This window comes from Eublepharis macularius, chromosome 15, assembly GCF_028583425.1.
Source record: "Eublepharis macularius isolate TG4126 chromosome 15, MPM_Emac_v1.0, whole genome shotgun sequence".
In the NCBI taxonomy this organism is placed as follows: Eukaryota; Metazoa; Chordata; class Lepidosauria; order Squamata; family Eublepharidae; genus Eublepharis; species Eublepharis macularius.
In genome coordinates, this window is record NC_072804.1 from 44,207,842 (window position 1) to 44,228,866 (window position 21,025).

At 46.1% G+C, this 21,025-nt stretch overlaps 1 protein-coding gene across 3 annotated transcripts in view; it reads right to left on the reverse strand.

Moving 5' to 3' along the window:
- The window catches only part of EYA3 (EYA transcriptional coactivator and phosphatase 3), a 63,297-nt gene extending 49,368 nt beyond the window's left edge, over positions 1 to 13,929 (reverse strand). For 2 of the 3 annotated variants that reach the window (XM_054999262.1, XM_054999259.1), the window contains exon 1: positions 13,805 to 13,929. The gene's annotated coding sequence lies outside the window, so the exon portion shown is untranslated. Of the gene's footprint in view, positions 1 to 13,451; positions 13,526 to 13,804 lie in introns of those variants that run through there. The other variant, XM_054999261.1, reaches the window with a different exon arrangement.
- Between the last annotated feature and the right edge of the window lie 7,096 nt (positions 13,930 to 21,025).

The following is a 21,025-nucleotide window of genomic DNA, read 5'->3' on the forward strand; positions in this document are numbered from 1 at the left end:
CAGAAAAGCACCTTTCTGGTTGTCGTCCACCTTTTAAGTAACAGTTCAATGTCAAGCATCAGCCCAAAATAAAAATAATGGTGCTAAGCATTTATTTTGCTGGAAACAGAGAGAGTTTTGCATTCTCTTCTCTACCATGATGTTACAGAAAACGTGTATCCAAGAGTCATACATTCATATTTTGAAGCTGCGTGTATTCTTTTATATGTATAATCAAGTATCAAAGTGGGCTGATTCATTGGAAAGCCAATGAAAGCAAGTATTTTAGAAGTACTCAAGAAGCCAAATATTTGAGACTAACAACAAAGCCCGATGTGAGAAATAGTACAACAGGCTCTAGAAAGGGGAGGGCGGGCAGGCGGGCATTCCTTCCTCCTCCACCACTGATCCCAGCTGGATGAAGGCAGGGGAACAGGCATGGCCACCTGCTCTGCACCTGATCCTGGCCAAATGAAGGGGAGTGGGCATTGCTACCTACTCTGTGCCTGATCCCGGCCAGGTGAAGGGAGGCAGGCATTGCCTCCTGCAACACTCCTGATCCCGGCCAGATGAAGGGGCAGGCCTTGCCATCTTCTCTGCACTTGTTCCCAGCTGAGTGAAGCGGGGGTGGGTATTGCCATCTGCTCCGCTCCCGATCCCAGCTGGGTGAAGAAGGGACAGGAATTGCCACCTACTCCGTGCCTGATTCAGGCAGGTTGAACAGGGGAGGCAGGTTGATCCAGGAGGGGTGAAGGGGGGGGGCATTACCTCCTGCTCTGCGCCTGATCCAGGCTGGATGAAGGCGAAGGCAAGCATTGCCACTTGCTCCACACCTGATCCCAGCTGGGTCTAGGTGGGGGGCGGGCATTGCCACCTGCTTTGCTCCTGATCCAAGCTGGGTGAAGGCGAGGGTTGGGCATTTCCACCTGCTCCACTCCTGATCCCAACTGAGTGAAGGTGAAGGCAGGCATTGCCACCTACTCCGCGCCTGATTTTGGCCTGGGCTTCCCGCCACGACACACTCTCCGGAGATCTGGTTGCCTCATCTGGGCTTCCCATTACAGCAGCGCCCTCTGGAGGCGCACCAGGGTAGAAGATGCGTTGTCTTGAATACGCTTAGCCTTTTATATAGTAGGATAGTTGGTATAATATTTTTCGTGGCTACATGTTTTATATAAAATAATATAAATGCTGTCACATACTACAGTTGAAGCATATGCAGAACTTTAATGTACTCTATATAATCTAATTGCCCTGACCTGGATAGCCCAGGTGAGCCTGATCACATGTTGGATCTCAGAAGTTAAGCAAGGTCAGCTTAGGTTAGTAACTGGATGGGAGACCTCCAACAAAGACTGAGATTTCAGGAGCAGGCAATGACAAACCACCTCTGTTAAGTCTCTTGCCATAGAAACCCCATGGAGTTGTCATAAGTCAGACATTATTATATTCTGAAACCAAAGGCTGGTACCCTCATGGATCAAAAAATCCACACAAAAGGGGGCTGCAAACCTGGATGAGTCTTCAGTTTTGCAAAAAAATGCAATTTGTTAACTAATTGGGGGCTATAACACTCCCAAAACATTAAGTGAACTGTCTACTCATGCGCAGAGATTAATTCCCTGCTCCACAACTCCCCACAGAGTTTGAGTAGCCTTTTGGGTTGCCACAGCAACCCAAACTCCCACAGGAAAAAATGGTTTGTTTATTTATTTATTTACAGACCACCTTTCCTACTGAGATCCAAGGTGAATTAGACTGTGCAAGTGAAATACAATATAATCAACAGGTAGGACATTCACTGGGCAAGTACAATAATGAATAACAGTTAGGACATTCAGTGAAATGGATATACTAGGGTACAGTAGTAGAAAAACAAGCATCAAGTTGAGCATAGAGATTAAATCATTCTGAAACAACTCATAACATTTACATGGCATGCTAAGTAATGTGCAAATTCCCTAGCAGCGCATATTTGCATCAACAGACATATTCAGTAGCATAGCACATTGTCTCGTCCCTATCAATGCATCTCTCTGAGTTATTTCTTATGATACAGCCCTATAATCTGTGTAAAATGCACTGGTGAATAATTCAGTTTTGCATAGTTTGCAGAAAGCCAAGGAATTGGGAGCTTTCCTGACCTCATGCAGGCCATTCCATAAGGTGGGGGCCACCACAGAGAAGCACGTGTGCCGGCAGCTGTTTTCCCAACTACAAGGTGGTATCTGTAGAAGGCCCTGTTTAGACAAGCGACGCTGCTGTAGAGGAACATAGGGGGAGAGGCAGTCACACAGATATAAGGGGACAAGGCCAGGAAGGGCCTTGAATGCATTAGCCATGACATTGAATTGAGCCTGGTAACTGACAGGAACAATGGCCACCCAGAGCAAGCAAGGAGGGAACCTGGAGCTTGGCTCAGCTTCTGTCTCCTACCCTCTTGTTTCTCTTCTCCCCTACACCAGCGGGTGTATAGAGGTGAGTAGGCAGATGGGAAGGGGAAGGCAGATCAAGCAACAGAGCAGGCCAGCAGAAGCCAGGGTGAGCATGGTAGGGAACACCAAGCAAGTGTAGAAGGAAGCAGAAGGGGGGGGGGGGGCAGAAACAGTGGAGGATATTGTGGGAATGGGATTTCTTCTCTCCCATTAGTCCTTGCATGCCCCCATGTAGGTAGAAATAATTCACAGAAATGTATTTATACCAAAGACAAACGCATATTTGTACTCTTTCAGAAAAATACACTATCCTAAATATTATTTACGATAGCCATAAAGCCTCAGGGGAGGGGGGGGGGTCTCACATGCCAGAAGCCTGTTGTAACATTCAAAGTGGCCAAATTGCTATTTAAATGTACAGTAAACAGATGTCAAGGCTTCGTCCTCTTGTAACTCATACCAATATAAAAGAAGAAAGGGGGGCAATAACTTTCCTTCTTGGCGGCAGAACCCTAACCCTCCAGCACTTCCCAGAGGAACTCATGGGCATGCTAATAATGTGTGTCCCCCCCCCCCACTATTAACTACTGCCCAAACCCTTCAACATTTATTTATTACTGATTGGGGAGAGCATTGCATTTTGTATTCAATTACTCCGCCTGTCTTGCACCATTTTAAAAAACGTGTGTGTTCCTGATGTTAACAACATACTAGAAAAATATAATTGTCCCCTAATATTTCAAAACAGAACTCAGAGGCTGTACTTTGAGAGATAGCAGGATGTGCTATGCACCTTAGCTTGCATGCATTTACACACATGCGCATTAGAGAGAAAGCTGAAATCATCCTACACTTCTTCAGAGATTTAATTTCCAGGGATGTGGAGGGAGTTGAAACTTGAAGAATGACCATATTAGCAACTTGTGCAAACAAGACAGATTCTTGCTATCATGTCTCCACATTGGTCTTTGCCTCCAACTGGCCAACCAGATTGGAAAGTGGGCCTCCTCCATACAGACATAAGCATAAGTAAAAGCGTGCCTACCACGCTTGGTAACAGAATTCCCCATAAAAGAAATATAGAGACAAAATAGAAAGAGGGACCTGGTGTTAAAAAGCTTGGGTGTGGCCAATGGTAGGAGACAAAGTGCTTTGAGAGGGCCAGTCCAATAGATCCCAGTCCATCTCTGGAGTGAATTCATTTTTTCTTGCTGGTTGTTTATTTAACTGTATTTGTGTTTTCTGGGCCCCTCGTCAAGAAAAAGGTGGGATATAAATATTAAAATAAACAGGAAGAGGAACTGGGAAATAGGAACTGCCTCTGGTAAACAGGGACAGTTCAAGGATATGCCAGACGTATATGAACATTATCTATCCTAATTAAGGCTTTACTCTTATGCATGCTTACCTGGGAATAAGCCCCACCGATCCCAAAGGGGCATTTTCAAGTAAACATGCACACGATTGCACTATAAATGTGTAACACCTCCTGTACTCCAGTTTATTATAAACAACATAGTTTCAGGTTAGTAGCCATGATGGTCTGTGGTAGAAGAGCAAGATTTGGGTCCAGTAGCACCTTAAAGACCACTTGGTCTTTTACAAACAGTTGCTCTCTTACAAACAAGTTTCTAAAGTTTTTTCCGCCATGACCTGAAACTTCTTTTTCACTCCTTCCACCCTTTTTTCCAGTACTGGCCTGGAGAAGAGTTCTGGGAAATTTGAAACCTTGCTCATACCTTTGTGAAATAATTGATGTGCTTCAAAAGGTTTTGCTGCTTTGGGTTTTTTTTTCCTAACAGCTAGCAGGGATTTTGATAATGAAAATATGTGACTTCACCGCTACCAGAGAAGAACTGAAGCCAAGCAAACGGTTTGCACTTGAGTTTCTTCTCCATCTAAGGCAAACGTTCTTTTGCACTAGCACTAAGGCAGATGAGTTTCTGGGACAAAGTCTCACTCCAGCCCTGCAGATGAAGCAATGCATAATTATGCCAAGGAGAGACTTAACCTCTCTGTGCACCAGCAGGTGGCTGACACTGCCAAAGCACTAAATATGATTTGTATTTATGTAGCTAACGGCTGTCTTCGGAAGACATTTAGTTAGCTAATGCTGCCCTCAATTTTCAGCAAAAACAAAATATTCCAAATGAACACATTGGCTTCACTTGTTGATGAGGGTCAACTGCCAAGACCTAGCACATTTCTGCATATATCTCTAGCAAGATCTTTTGTTTTCCAAAACACATTTACTGCTTCGCCATAGCCTACTGTTCTGTTTAAAACGTCACACAAAGCCCGAGAAGCCATGTTATTTAGCATAGAGCAATCAGCCTGGAAGGTTTCTGTTTTAGCAACCAGCAAGATCCCATAGCAATGGGCTCAAAATAGGGTGGATAAAAATCAATGTTTAAAAAAAAAAATAAGAAAATTGGATTTTTAAAAACTAATTAATTTTTACTTATATCCGATTTTTAAACTTTTTTTTAAAAAGTCATTTATATTCAGTATCTCTGGTATCAATTGATAACTGAATGTAGTACAAACTAATATGTTAAGTGTATGCTTGTAAGCTGCATTCAAACACAATGAACATTCCATGGTGAGTTTATTATGGGAATGACAGTATAATCCTAAACAGAGTCACACCGTTTTAAGTCCACTGAAGTCAATGGAGTTAGAAGGGTTGTAACTCTGCTTCGGATTGCACTGTGGGCGTTTGAACTGCTTGCGCAGGACTGGGGAAATAGAAGGTTTGCTGGTTCAAAATAAACCACAGTTTACTGTGATGTCTGAACTGGGTGAAATGACACAGTAGCTTGTTCTCTGGCCTACAAACCAGTATTAAATCATTTTTAAAAACTTCAAACACTAGCATCTTGCAAATGATTTCCAAGTTAAAAGGTAAATGCTCTTCTACATTCAGAACAATTTGACTCTTGAAGATAGTTATTTGGCTGTAGCATGCTGCCCATACAGGCACGCACACTTTTGTCATAAATTCCAGGGGGTAGCCATGTTAATCTGTTGCAGCTAAAATAACAAAGGCAACAATTCATGCCACAATAAATTCATGTGACTTTAAGGAGCCATAAGTCTGATTATTTTCAGACAGGAGCAATAGGTTCTCTCAGTTCTCAGAGCACTATAATGTGAAACTGAGAAAAGTTAATGCAACTGCTGTAGAATCCATAATAGCCCTCCATACTGTGTCCTTGGATGCATGTGTTGCTTCTCCAAAAGAATACTGTAAAAAACAGTTTACAGTTTTAAAAAATACTAGCAATATAATGAAATCAATCAACCCAAAATTTAAAAAAAAATACTACAGAGATCTACCACCAAATTAAAACCACAAATCCTAAGAGCCATCCAACTACATAAATAAAAAATATACCAATGAAAGCAACAGCCCATGGGGGGGGGGGAACTATAGATAACAAGCCCCAAATATAAAATCCAAAATTCAAATTCCAATCATAAGAATAGTAACATTCAATAAGAATTACTCCAAACATAACTCAAAGTACACTAGAAATTATTTAAGCTCTCCAGGAGCCAAGTGAATACTGAAAATTGGTACCAGCCTGAGAAAAATCTTTGAAGGAATTCTACAGGATGTGCCACAACACAGAAGACCTTGGGGAATTTACAAAAGAAATTCGGAGGAAGATCAGAATAGCTGGGCAAGTACATATGGGACTAAATAGATCCCCTGAAATACCCTGGCCTCAGTACCACGGTATGCATTATGAGTTTATGACTGCACCAGCAGCTATGCACATTGTGTGATTCATTTTCAGGCCCAGCTCATGTCCTGCAACCTCTTCCATCTCCCCGTTCATCTGTCAATGTCAAACAAGGCAATATTATTTATTTCAACAACCTCTTTTTGATCGAGAAGGACCCCCCAAAGTGGCTTACACAAAATAGTAATACACAATTAAACTAGAGGTACTTCCAACATATAGCACTGCTCTTAAGAGGCATTCTACCCAAACCTCAGTTCTCATTAGATTGCTGTGAATTTTCTCATCTCCTTTGAGCCCATATGGCTTTCCTGATTTCTGGCAAGTAGATGCTCAATTGTCACACTGTGGGCTTCTTGCTCCCTTCCCCCAAGTATCCAAGGACAGAGAAGGATAGGCCACATGCCTAATTTTAAAACACCAACCCTACTATGTTTTTTTAAATAAAAAACAGTGATTGGACAGTTATTTTTGCCAGTGCTGAACAGAGCAACAGGGCACTGATGTCCAGTGGGTAAATAGTCAGACATGATTTGTTTATTCAGGGAATAAGGGAAGGAAGAGAGATTATTCTCTGTCTCTCAAAACATTACTAAGAGTCATTCAGTGAAACTGATCAGCAGTAGCTTTAGGAGAAACAGAAGTAAATACTTTATAAGCTGCTTAATTAACTTACTGAATTCATGGACTCAATATTATTTATTAAGCCCCATCAAACTCTCATATACAAAGATTTGAGAAAAGTTCACGGAGAATACAACTGCTGATAGCTATTGAACCAAAAGCTCTTAGAACATGCGTGAACAACTGGAAAATTCAAACAAATTATGTAACAGTCACTTCAATATGCTTAAAGTGATAATAGGACCAAATGACAAAGAATAATTCAGGCAGTTCAGTCCTCATTGGCCTAATTCACAATTCAGCTCATCTAATTTTTCCAAAACTCAGATTTATTTTCCTGAGCATCCAGGAGTGTAATGTCACCTTCCATTAATGAAGACTGACAAAACATCAAAATTCAAAACAACAGTAGTTCAAATCATGCACTGTATGATGTTCCCAGGACTGATAAACATTTATGAGAGCATCTTTGTTGCAGCTGACTCACAGCACACATTCTCCCTATGTCCTGATGAGTGAATTTGCATACCCAGTTGCCAGATTTAACTATACAGGAATTAGCAAGATAGGGGAGAGGATATCTCAGGAAGTGCAAACTGATGTCTGGGTGATAGGCACTGGGATACAATGCTGTGTCGAGTGAGCCAGTGAGAACAGAGGGCAGAGTGAACCTACTCCGCTTCGGTGAAGATAATTCCCCTTCGTGCTGGAAAGACATTAGGGAAGAGAGGACACAGTATCATTCACAGCAGGCAGGTGGTGTTCAGAAGCTCTTCCCAACTTGCAATACAACAGCCCAACTGCAGGGGACCCACAAAAGAAGATTACCCACAGAATAGTATTACACCACTCAACATGATGGGCTACCTGTTGCACAACAGGGACAGGGCTATTCATGTCCCCAAACTGAAGGCTGCCAAAAGTCACCACAGGGCCTCCAAAGATTCACTTTGCCTGTCCCAACATCCTAAGAAAACAACTTACATAACTTGCCAATTCCATGGGCCCCTGGTGGCCCAGTGATGAGAGTGCTGAGCCGCTATCCTTATTCCAGCACAATGAAGTGGCCAGAGCATTGGACCAGGATCCAGGATCCTCAGGTTCAAATCCTCACTCTGACACAGCAGTTCAGTGGGTGACCTCAGCCCAATTATTCTCACTCAACCTAACCTACCTAACAGGGTTGCTGGTGTAAGGAAAAAACACCAGAAAGGAGAACTATATTGTAAGTTACTATGGGTCCCTACTGAGGAAAAAACAGGGTATAGCTAACTAAAGAATGGAGTCAAAGAGGAGCACAGGGATTATCTATGCTGTTTCTCGGAAGTTTGGTTATATCCTACTATATAAAAGGCTAAGCGTATTCAAGACAACTCACTTCCTACCCTGGTGCACCTCCAGAGGGCACTGCTGTGGAGAGAAGCCCAGATGAAGCAGCCAGACCTCCAGAGAGTGTGCCGCGGCGAGAACCCCAGGCCAAAATCAGGCATGGAGCAGGCAGCAATGTCTGCACCTCACCTTCACCCAGCTGGAATCCAGAGCAGAGCAGGTGGTAATGCCTGCACTCCGCCTTCAGACAGCTGGGATCAGGAGCGGAGCAGGTGGCAATGCTCACCCTCTGCCCTCACCCAGCTGGGATCAGGAATGAAGCAGGTGGCAACGCCTGCTTCCCGTCTTCACCCAGCTGGGATAAGGAGCAGAGAGGGGGCAATGCCCTCCCCCTGCCTTCACCCATCTGGGATCAGGAGTAGAGAAGGTGGCAATGCCCGACCCCACCTTCACCCAGCCAGGATCAGGAGCAGAGCAGGTGGCAATGGTTACTCCCTCTTCACCCAACTCAGATCAGAAGCAAAGCAGGTGGCAATACCTGCTCCCCCCTCTTCACCTGGCCGAGATCAGGAGAGGAGCAGGTGGCAAAGCCTGCACCCCACCATCAGCCAAGCAGGATCAGGTGCAGAGCAGGTGGCAATGCTTGCCCTCCGCTTTCACCAGCTGGTATTAGGAGCGGAACAGATGGCAATGCCCGTCCCCTCAGCCACAGAGCAGGAGGAAATGCCTGCCCTCCCCTTCACCCAGCTGGGATTAGAAGCAGAGCAGGTGGCAATGCCTGCCCCCCCTCACCTGGCCAGGATCAGGGGAGGAGCAGGTGACAATGCCCCCCCTGTTCACCCAGCTGGGATCAGGCACAGAGCAGAAGGTAATGCCTGTCCTCAACTTCACCCAGCAGGGATCAGGAGTGGAGCAGGTGACAATGCCCACCCCCTTCACCTGGCTAGGATCAGGAGCAGAGCTTGGGGCAATACCCACCTCCCCTTCACCCAGCCTGAATCAGGCGTGGAGAAGGAGGCAATGCCCGCACATACATACACGCCATTCAACCTGCCGGAAACAGGCGCAGAGTAGGAGGCTATGCCCATCTCTTCTTCACCCAGCTGGGATCAGAAGCAGAGAAAGTGGCAATGCCCACCCCTACTTCACCCAGCCGGGATCAGACATGGAGTAGGCAGAAAGGCCTGCCCCTTCACCTGGCCAGGATCAGGAGTGGAGCAGGTGGCAACGCTGGCCCCCCTTCACCCAGCCGGGATCAGGCGCAGAGCAGGTGGCAATGCCCGCCTCCCTGCCTTCATCCGGCCATGATCAGTGATAGAGGAGGAGGGAATGCCCGCCTACCCCTTTCTAGAGCCCATTGTATTTTTCCCCCACAACAGGCTTTGTTGCTAGTTTTTACATATAACAGTAGATTTTTCAGTGTTACGCCAAACTACTATTATTTCTGAAACAAGCATGGATAATTTCATACATCACTGTATGGTGAAACACTGACAGGTCATCATGTCCCAACATCCTGTAGCATGACACATTTACACCTGACACTTATTCAGGTACCACATTAACAAAAGGGGATCACCTTCACAGAGTCAGCTCTGCCAAGCTTCATTTAATTTTTTAAAAACTTGAGTACCATAAGTTTAAAAGAACAGTATATGCAAATCCACCAACGGCTAATAACACATTTAGATTAGTAGATTCCTCTAACTCAAACAGATACAATGGTCATTCCCTTCCCAGCCCCTATCCTGTGGAATGACCTGCCTGAGGTCAGGAGAGCCCCCACTCTCCTGACCTTCTGCAAACAATGAAAACCAAACTATTCAAAAAGGCTTTTTACTCAAATGGGAGGGCTGTATTGTAGGGAAGGGGTCTCAGATGCTTCGCTAATGAGTTAGGGACCGTAGACTTCATCACTATATTGCCTTACATATTATCTGTTGCTTTAAATACGTACTCCTATGTACCACCTGTGCTCCATGTTGTCTAATGTCAATCCTAGAATTGATTACATTCTGCTTCAGTATTATTTCTGCTCTGTATTGGATTCTGGCTAATGCTATGTCTTTTAAACTTGTGTCGGTTTACCCTATGGCATTGTTTGTGGAAATGTCCTTGACACTGTATTGAAATGTACTTGATACTGATTGTATTAATCTCATCCTGTGTAATCCACCTTGAGTCTTAGTGAAAAATGACATAAACAAACAAACAAAATGTGGATTTAGTAAGGAGAAATCCTACCATTCAAACATATGATGTCATTTCAGTTGACGGTATTTTGCCAATATGAACTCAGAAACTTTTTGCACCCAGATGCATGAATCACCTCTGAAATTTACAATGTGACTTACAAAATGTCTTTGATTATGAAAACATTCTTTTGGAATGTATCAAAAATAGAACTCGCCTGAGGATAAAAGCACATCAGAGGGATTCCTGATATAACTTGACTGCATGGTGTTGTAGAACCAATGACAGGAACATTTTCAATAAGCATCCCACAGATGTGAAATATTCTGTATGATACCTACCATAGGTATGTGGTGCTTTGCAAACCAACAAAGGCTAGAAGCTGGTTGTTTGCTCCAGCTGATCCGTCTCATTCAAATCCTACCCTGTTTCCCAAGTTCTTCAATACTCTAAGTTCAAAACACATGCTGGCATGCAGAAGGTTCTAGTTTCCATCCCAAAGAATCTCCAGCTAGCATTTCACTAATTTAGACTTTGAAGTGCTATTATCAGGCAGATTAGACAATACTTGGGGAGATAGACCTATCACCTGACTCTGTATAGGACATGTTCATAAAACTCAATGCGCTCCTAAATTTGAGGGAAGGGCTGTTTAAGACTCAGCAATAGACTGAAAGCTAAACTACACTAGACTACACAAGCTAAACTACAGAGGCAGCAAGGATTGCTCCTCAGAGGATGTGTTAATAATTGACAGAGCCTTCCTGGAGGCAAAGAGGACATGAACAAACTCTCTGAGGAGCAATTTTTGCTGCCTTTGTAGAGAAGTGAAATTAACAAACCCTTTGAGGACCGATCTTTGCTGGCTCTGTAGAGAGGGGAAATTCAAACTACATTTCCCGGCTAACATTGCGTCTCCTTTCACTTGAGCATCTTCATGTAATTCATCTCATGTAGTTTAGCTTTGAATGACCTGCATGTGGGCTGTTTCAGGCTCAGTCCACAGAATGGCTAGCTAAAAAGATCTCAAGAAATAGGTGCCGAGGAAGACCACAGTAGCAGGTATTCAGAAAGACCCTTCTCTTTATGAAATCTCAGTGAGCCATTCCCAAGCAGAGCAGTCCCTAATGAACTAAGTGAAGCAATAGCCTCAATTCAATATAAGACAAAACTTTAACATCCATAAAAGGGGCCGTGATCTACATGCCGAAGGCTCTCATCCCCATCATCTCCCATTAAAAAAAGCAGTTATTTACATTATTTCATTTATACCTGCCTTTTCTCCCCAATGGGGACCCAAAGTGGCTTACGTTGTTCTCCTCTCCTCCCTTTTATCCTCTCAACAACTCTGTGAGGAAAGGGAGGCTGAAAGTGTGTAACTGGCCCAAGATTACCCAGCCAGCTACCACAGCAGAGTGTGGAGATTCAAACACAGGTCTTTCACCGATCCTAGTCTGACACTCTAAGGCAGTGTTTCCTAATCTTTTTTCCATTTCCCTATAATAATTTTTCAGATCCCAAGGAACCTTTACCTATGAAAATGTTCACAGGACAGAAAAAGTTGATGGCATTGAGTGCAATTCAATTACTGCTAAATTCTTTTCATTTGTATTGTCAGCACACTGTAATACAGTATGAACACAGATACAATACAATGAAATATAACTTAATAACCATGGCATTTCAAGGTGTATTTGGAACTTTTGCAGTATTTCAAAATTTTTACTTATTCCATGATTCCTCACAGAACCCCTGGCAACATCTTGCAGAACAACAGGGTTCCGCAGAACTCTACACTAAGGTTCTGTGGAACTCTGGTTGGGAAACTCTGCTGAGGCTACAAATGCCTTTTTGTGACAAATACTTTTTATTCACTTCATTCATGCTCCGCCTTTCTCCTGAATGGGGATCTAAATCAGCTTACATCATTCTCCTCTCCTCCATTTTCTCTTCATAACAAACCTTGCAAGGTAAGTTGGGTTGAAAGTGTGTGACTGGTCAAAGGTCACCCAGTGAGCTTCCATGGCAGAGCAGGGATTCAAACCTGGGTCTTCTAGACTTCGTCGGACACTCTAACCACTACGACATGCTGTCTCTTATTGTCAGAATGATGAGATCATTAGGAAGACTCATATTCCTGTGCATAAGCACACACACCAATTTCTAAATTTATCTCAACTATGACCTCTCTGCCCAAAGACCACTTATTTCACTTCAAAACTCAACTTTCTCCCCAATTAAAACAGTTTACCCAAAAGAGTTTACATTGTTCTCCTCTTCTCCATTTTTATCCTCACCACACCCTATGAGGTAGGTTAGGCTGTGTGTGTGACTGGTCCCAAGATCACTCACTGAGCTTCTATCACAGAGTGGGATTCAAACCTGACTCAATTTTATCCTCTGTGAGGTAGGTTAACCTGTGAGACAGTGACTGCTCCCACCCCATTACCGTGGCGGAGTGAGGATTCAAACCTGGGTCTCCCATATCCTAGGCCAATGCTCTAACCACTATACACTATTAGAGTAAATGGGTCAACTTTCTGGCTTGGTATTACAAGTTGTGTGTCCAAAAGTAAAACCCAAAAGACCCACAATGCAACCCACCTGTGCAATTTGGGGGTTGCTTTTTTCTCTGCTAAGTGAGGAAAAAGTGGTGGGGCATAGCAAAAGGGTCAGGATGCAGAAAAGCCCAGGCCCCCTAGGGTTGCCAAGTGCCAAATAGTAGCTGGAGATCTCCTGTCATGACAAATTATTTATTTATGTCATTTATAGTCTCCCTTTCTCACTGAGACTCAAGGTGGATTACATAGTGTGAGATTAGTACAATAAGTAGCAAGGACAAAGGCAGGCATTTCCATACAGTGTTAAGAAAATTTCCATAAACAATGTCATAGTGTAAATGAATACAAGTTTACAAAGACATAGCATTAGCAAGGATCCAATACGGGATTGGAGAATTGCAGAAACTGAACATAAATCAGTTCTGGGACTGACATTAAACAACACAATGCATCTTCACACCACAGTTCCCATGGAGAAAACGGCTGCTTTGGAGAGTGGGCATTGCGGCATTATACCCCGCTGAGGTATACCCCTCCCCCGCCGCAGGCTCCAAACCCAAAATTTCCAGGAATTTCCCGACCTGGGAGCTGGCAACCCTAACGGGTCAGGCCTGTAGAAATTCCCTCAGGAGTTCGGGGCTGGCAGGCCTTCCTCTCCCCCATTCCCGCCCACGCCTCATAGAGCCGCTGCTGTTCAGAGCGGAAGGTGCTGAGAGGCGGCGGAGGGAGCGCAGGCCGGGGAACCGCCGCGCCTCCCCCGCTCCCTCCCCTCCCCCACACCCTCCATTGCCCGGGTAACGGGCGGGTGGGAGAGAGGTGAGGCGCGAGCCGCGAAGGGGAGGGGCCACGGCGCCACCAGGCCACGCCCACCAGTCGCGCGAGAGGGGGAAGGAGAGGGAGGGGCCTTTTTTTTTTTTTTTTTGCTTCCTCTCACCGTGACGGAGCGTCGGCGACAGGCGACATGGCGGGAGCTGCGGCGGCGACGCGGGCCGGCTGTCCAGAAAGAAAAGAAGGCGACCCGAACCCCCCCTCAATGCTCCCTCACACCCGGAAGCGGAAGCGCCGACAGCGGATGTGACGTCAGTGAGGCGGGCGGGTTGGCCGGCGGTTTAGCACCGGCGATTTCTCTTCCTCCTCCCTCCGCCTTCTGAGCCTTGTAGTCGCTGCCGTTGCTCGAGAGCGACCGTTAGGGTTTGAATTCTTTTTGAAAAGGCCGCTTTCTCTCCCCTCCCCCGCCCCCGATGACAGTTCGTGAGAGGGCAACGGCCTGAGTCCGCAGCAGCCTTTCTCTCCCTGACAAGGCGCGAGGGGACCCCAAACGGCATTTCGAAGACGCCGGTGGAAGTTGGTTTTTAATAGAAGGCTTCGAATGCAGTGACTCAAAAGTCGTTCATCGAGGTGGCGTTTGCAGAGCGGCTGTGACTTTAATATCCCTGGCTTGGCGAGTGCAGCTCTCCTGGGATGCGGGAAGAACCGGCCAGAAATGGATCCCAAATGACATTTAAGAAACTCATAGGGATTTCAAAGGCTAGGCTTCCTGCCTCATTACTGATGCTGATTTCTCCACAACCACCATCCTCTATATACCCCACCCTATCCAGTCACGCCTGTTATTGTCATTCACTGGCTTTTGTCATTTACCTGGTATTGTCATTAAGCATCTAAAATCACTTCACTCTCCAAGCTATACGGACAGATGGACTCACATTCTAGCTGCATCTGAAGAAGTGAGCTGTGATTTACAAAAGCTCATGCTGTACCACAAATTTTGTTAGTATTTGTGTTACTGGACTCTTGCTGCATTTGAAGTCGTTTTTAATATACATCTTTAAAGCTAACAAAATGCCACTACTCAAAATAATTCATAAAGGTGGCATAGGAGGGCATCAGGTCAAAGAATCTTCTCAAGTGCTTCCCTTGGGATGCGTCGATGGATCACAAATAGCATTTCAAATTCTCCATCAGTGCTAACAAAATGTCATGCCTCAAAAGTAGTTTGAGAGGGGTATCACTTAAACGTAAATAGTCACTGTACTAAGGAGGTAGAATGAACTGGGGCGGGGTGGGGGGACAACAACAGGATTGCCCTTTACCTCTGTGTGTTCCCCTGCATGTTTCTCCCCATGTGATTGGGAACCCTAGTTTTTCAGAGAGCCCTCTGCACACGGATGTCTGAGCTTGTACAGGTGCCATGCATGGGGATGTGTGTAGGTCAAGAGCCTGTTTCCACAATCCCATCCTCCCCCCAAAACTCATTCCACCTCTTTAGAACATCTGAAAGGGTCTGTTACCAGGGGTGGACTGGGACATTAAGACAGCCCTGGAACAAGCAGAGCCAAAACTAGAACAATAGTTGCTCAGTATTCAGCAATGCATGGTTTTTACCAGAGTCTCTTGAAGATGAGCAGTTCCCACAAGATAGAATCTGATTTGATCAGTAAGCAGTGGTGATTGGCCAGTGCGATACTGTCTAATAATAATGATTTATATACCGTCCTTCAAGACAACTTAATGCCTACTCAGAGTGGTTTACAAAGTGGACCTGGCTTGCGTGACCGAGACATGGGTGAGGGAGGGCGAGACGGTCGTTTTGAAAGAACTAGCCCCCCCAGGTTATACGGTCCTCCACCAGTCCCGGACAAGTGGTCGGGGGGGAGGCGTGGCTTTGCTCATTCGGGAGTCTTTCTCCTTCAGACCACTCCCCACCCCAAAAATTACTGGCATTGATTGTGTGGGCCTAGTGTTGGACGCCGAGGAGAGGTTGGCAATATGCGTGGTGTACCGACCGCCTACTGCACCTGCATCTTCCCTGTCTGGTCTCTTGGAGGCGGTGGCCAGCTGGGCCTTGGAATTCCCGAAACTTTTGGTTCTCGGGGATTTCAACGTCCATGCTGACGACGATGCCTCCATGCAGGCCATTGACCTGGTGTCCTCCATGGCGGCCCTAGGACTCTCCCAGTTTGTTTCGGCTCCCACGCATCAAGCAGGTCACACGCTGGATTTGATTTTTGGGGCAGGGATGATGGTGGTCCTGGATGCCTATGATGCAGTGCCATGGTCAGATCACTTTGTTCTGAAGGCTCGTCTGAGCATGCCGCTCCTTTCCCGGGTGGGCAGTGAGCGGATTTACGCTCGCCCGCGGAGGCTTATGGATCCAATTGGTTTCCAGGCGGCTCTGCGGGATCCGATGCCCCCTGGCAGTACGTTAGATGAGCTGGTGGATGATTGGCATGGCCGTCTTTCTGAAGCCATCGACGCTATTGCCCCCTGCCGTCCTCTCCGAGCCCGCAAACGGGTAGCTCCTTGGTTTACCGAGGAGCTTCGCCAGATGAAGCGGTCTCTGAGACGACTAGAGCGAGTGTGGAGGCGGGGGCGCGACGAAGAGGCAAGAACATCTTATAGGACGTTTATGAAAGCCTATGAGGTGGCAGTGAAAGCAGCAAAGAGGGATTTCTTTGCTGCTTCCATTGCATCCGCTAGCTCACGCCCGGCTCAATTATTTCAAACAGTTCGGTCCTTGGTCTCCCTCTCTCAGGGAGACCACCAAATTCTTAATTCAACTATTGGCTGCGAGGCTTTTGCGAGCTATTTTGCGGGTAAAATCTTGTCCCTTCGCCGTGGCCTGCCACCCACTGTTGATACAGTAAGGGAACTGGAGACCCCTTGGCCGTCTTCTGGGTCCGTATTAGACCATTTCAGCCTGCTCTCTCAGGACGATGTTGACAGGATCCTGCAGGGGATGAGGCCAACCACCTGTCCTCTGGACCCCTGCCCATCCTGGCTGGTGAAGGCCAGCTCAGAGGGGCTACGGGACCATCTGGAGGCCATTGTTAACATCTCCCTGAGCTCTGGGGTTTTTCCAGGAGTGTTAAAGGAGGCGGTAGTGCGGCCCCTCCTGAAAAAACCATCTTTGGACCCCACCGACCCGTCCAGTTACCGCCCAGTGTCGAACCTCCCGTTCCTGGGCAAGGTGATTGAGCGGGCGGTGGCGGTACAACTGCAGGAATTCCTGAATGATGCTCTAGTCCTGGACCCATTCCAGTCTGGCTTCCGTCCTGGCCATGGGATGGAGACAGCCTTGGTTGCCCTCACAGACGACCTTCGCAGGCATCTGGATCGAGGCGGGTCAGCGCTGCTTGTGTTACTTGATCTCACAGCAGCGTTTGACACGGTTGACTATGATTTGTTGGCCAGCCGCCTTGCCGACGTGGGGATTAGGGGGACAGTCTTACAGTGGCTGGTCTCCTTTCTCCAGGGTCGGGGACAGAGGGTGGCGCTCGGGGGAGATCTATCGGCCCGTCACCCTTTGGTGTGCGGGGTTCCCCAAGGGGCGATACTCTCCCCAATGTTATTTAACATCTATATGCGCCCCCTCGCCCAGTTGGTGCGGAGGTTTGGGCTGGGTTGTCATCAATACGCGGATGACACCCAACTTTTTCTGTTGATGGACGGCCGGCCAGACACGGCCCCAGACAATCTGGCCAGAGCTTTGGAGGCTGTGACGGCATGGTTGAAACAGAGCAGGCTGAAATTGAACCCAGTGAAGACGGAGGTCCTGCAGCTGGGACGGGGGCTGCCAGATGTTGGGATCCAGCTCCCTGCCCTGGATGGGACACCACTGGCAACTTTGCCAGTGGTAAAGAGTCTGGGTGTGTTCCTGGATGCCTCCCTATCGATGGAGGCCCAGGTCACGGCGGTTGCCAAGTCTGCATTTTTCCATCTTCGTCAGATCAGGCAACTTGCCCCCTACCTGACGCCCCAGGACCTGGCTACAGTGATCCATGCAACGGTCACCTCCAGGCTAGATTACTGTAACTCACTCTACGCTGGGCTACCCCTGGGCCTGATCCGGAAACTACAACTGGTCCAGAATGCGGCGGCACGGGTCCTGACTGGTATACCTTACCAGTCACACATCACACCTGTCCTGCGCCAGCTGCACTGGCTTCCAGTTGAATTCCGAATCAGGTTCAAAGTGTTGGTTCTTACCTTTAAAGCCCTGAGTGGGTTGGGACCGGCATATCTTCGGGACCGCCTCTCCCTGTACGTTCCCCGGAGATCGCTCCGATCAGCGAATAAATATTTACTTGTGGTCCCCGGCCCTAAGGAAGCCCGCCTCGCTTCAACCAGGGCCAGGGCTTTTTCAGTCCTGGCCCCAGCCTGGTGGAACGCTCTGTCAATGGAAACCCGGGCCCAGCGGGACATATTATCGTTCCGCCGGGCCTGTAAGACAGAGCTGTTCCGCCAGGCGTTTGGTGATTGAAGGGGGCGGTGCCATGTCGGCCTCCCACCTTTGGGGTGGGGAAGGTTCTCCCCACCACTGCACCTTGTTAATTTGTTTTATTATTTGTATATTGATTTTAGTTTTTGTTTTTATCAATTTTAACTGTTCACCGCCCAGAGCCCCTGGGATGGGCGGTATATAAATTGAATAAATAAATAAATAAAATAAATAAATAAAGTATGTTGTTATCCTCATGACAAACACCCTGTGAGGTGGATGCAGCTGAGAGAGCTCCGAGAAGCTGTGACTGACCCAAGGTCACCCACTGGCTTCAAGCGGAGGAGTGAGGAATCAAACCTGGTTCTCCAAATTAGAGTCCCGCACTCTTAACTACTACACCAAACTGCCTCTCTAGAGCCAGAGAGAGGCTATCGTGGGTAGCAGTGTCCATAATGAGTTGTGTCAGTGGTGGGATTTCCACCATTTCACCCCTTTTTGACGGCCCTCTCATCTATGGAAGATAAAAGCTGGGGTTGGGGCAGAACAAGCAGAGTGCTGATGTAGCTTTTGTGGCCTTCTTTTTGAGGACTGCCAGGCTGCATATGAATGCTAAAGCAGTGTTGACTTGTACATTTATTTGTCATATTGCCTATTCTGGGTTACCTTAGTCATTAAACAAGGGAAGAGGAAGCTGGGGGAAGGAGGAAATTGACAAGTTTCTTGATTTTGCTGAACCTTACGATGGAGAATGGAATTTACTTCACAGCCATGCCAGGAGCTCCTGTCTAGGTCATTCAAAAGCCTTTGGGAGTGTGGTTCAAAAGAATTCAGGCTTGTTTGACTATCTTAGTAAAGTGATTACTGATAAGGTAGGAGGAAACAGCTGTTGCCAACCTCAGGTTGGAAAATTCCTGGAAATTTGGGGGTGAAGCTTGGGAAGGTTAGGATCTGGGGAGGAACCTCAGCAGGGTATAGTGCCATAGAGTCTACCCTCCAAAGCAGCCATTTGCTCCAGGAGAACTAATCTCTGTCATGTGGAGATCAATTGTAATACTGGAAGTTGGTATCTATTTACTGTTTAATTTATAGTCTTCCTTTCTTGTTGAAATTCAAGGCGGATTACTGAATTAGATAATGCAAGAAAACAGTATAATTCATCTAATAAAAACAATAAAACAGCATACTACATATGATTGTGCAAATTAGAAAAAAGATTACAAAATTCAAAAAACAAAGCCAAAAAGCAGCAGAATTCATGCAAGACACCAATTCATATGGTGTCTGCCAAACTTAAGAACAAGGAAAAGTTGTGCTCTGGAAACTTAGCACAATAAATATTAAAGCAGTGACAGTGTTTCCGGGCAGTGCAAGCAGTTCTGTCTCAATGCATCACTTTTTCACCCCAAGTAGCCTAGATCTGTCTTGCAGCCAGGTCTTTGCCATGTTTTACTTTAAAAGAAGTACAGCTGTTTTTAATGGGACATTTCCCAAAGGGGATAAGTTTAGAATTTCAGCCCTTAGGGTTTCTGTATCCCAGGTACCTATTGCATGTCATAAAATCTTGCACCCACCAACGTCTAATCAAGTTACGTTTGCAACTTTATCTGGTTTTTATTTCAAGAAGGTTACAGGGTGAAAACCTGGAGCCTCATCATGACCCAAAACATTTTTCTTCCTCCTTTCTTTGTGTGTGTGTGGAACATTCATATTGATGAAGAGTTCTGGAGCTCATGAAAGCTTGCTCACTGCTCTGTGACCACTTGGTTCTAATAAAAATGTATTATCTTGTTAGTTTTGGAATTTGGGGTTTTTTTAATACATAAACATGGCAATCGGCAATCTTAGCCTTAAATGCACGCTCTTAGCCTAGGATTCACCAAAAAATGAATGGGTAACTATTGGAAAAGGTTTTTTTTCCCAATCTACTGCACTCCTGGCTGAAATTAAAATAGAATCTGAGTTTCTCTGTTACTGCCCTGCAACACAATCCACAATGCATTCCATCAGATATAAGTGCCACTGAATTTATTAGAATTTTTTACAGTGTTTAATTGTAAGGTCCATTGGTTACAATAAGATTTACTTTGAAGTACACGTGTTCATTGTTGCAGCTAGGGCTAGGCTTACCGTTGGGGCAAAATATCTTCCTAGCTAGGCTTGCCAACCTCCAGGTGGAGCTTGGAGATCTGGAATTAGAGCTGATCTCCAGACAACACAGATCAGTTCACCTGAAGAAAATTATAGCTTTGGATGGGGGACTCTATGGTATCACATCCCTGCTGAGGTCCTTCCCCAAGCACTGGTCTCCCCAGGCTTCCCCTCCAGGAATTTCAGTCTGGAGTTGGCAACCCTACTCCCAGAGGTTCACCTACCCTTGGCATCCATGCCAGTGGGAGGAAGGGGGGGGATTTCATTGGGTGATGCATCAGTGTCATTCCTGCCCATTTCACCGCCTTCAAAGCCCTGGTGGTGCCAGGGAACCCTAGTTGTAGCCCTGGTTTAAGGCAGTGATAAATCCAGGGTGTTGCTTAAGGGGATTGAATTAACATGCATATCCAAACACTGGTGCAAGAAGACTGAAAGATCTGCACTTGTGATTTGAATTCTTGGTAAGCATTTAGATGATAAAATCATATAATCAGAAGTGGCCTTACAGACCATCTAGTCCAGTTTTCTGCCTGATGCAAGAACAACCTAAAGCATCCCCAACAAGTATTCATCCATCCACTCCTTGAAGACTGCCAGTAAGGGGGAACCCACCACGTCCCTAAGCAGCTGATTCTACTTCCAAATTATTCTCAACATGCAGTTTTCCCTAACATCCAGGTGGCATGTTCCCTCCTGTAGTTTAAACATTTCAAGTCCTACCCTTTGTTGCCAACAGGAACAGCTCCCTTCTCTCCCCTAACTGACAACTTTTTAGATACTTAA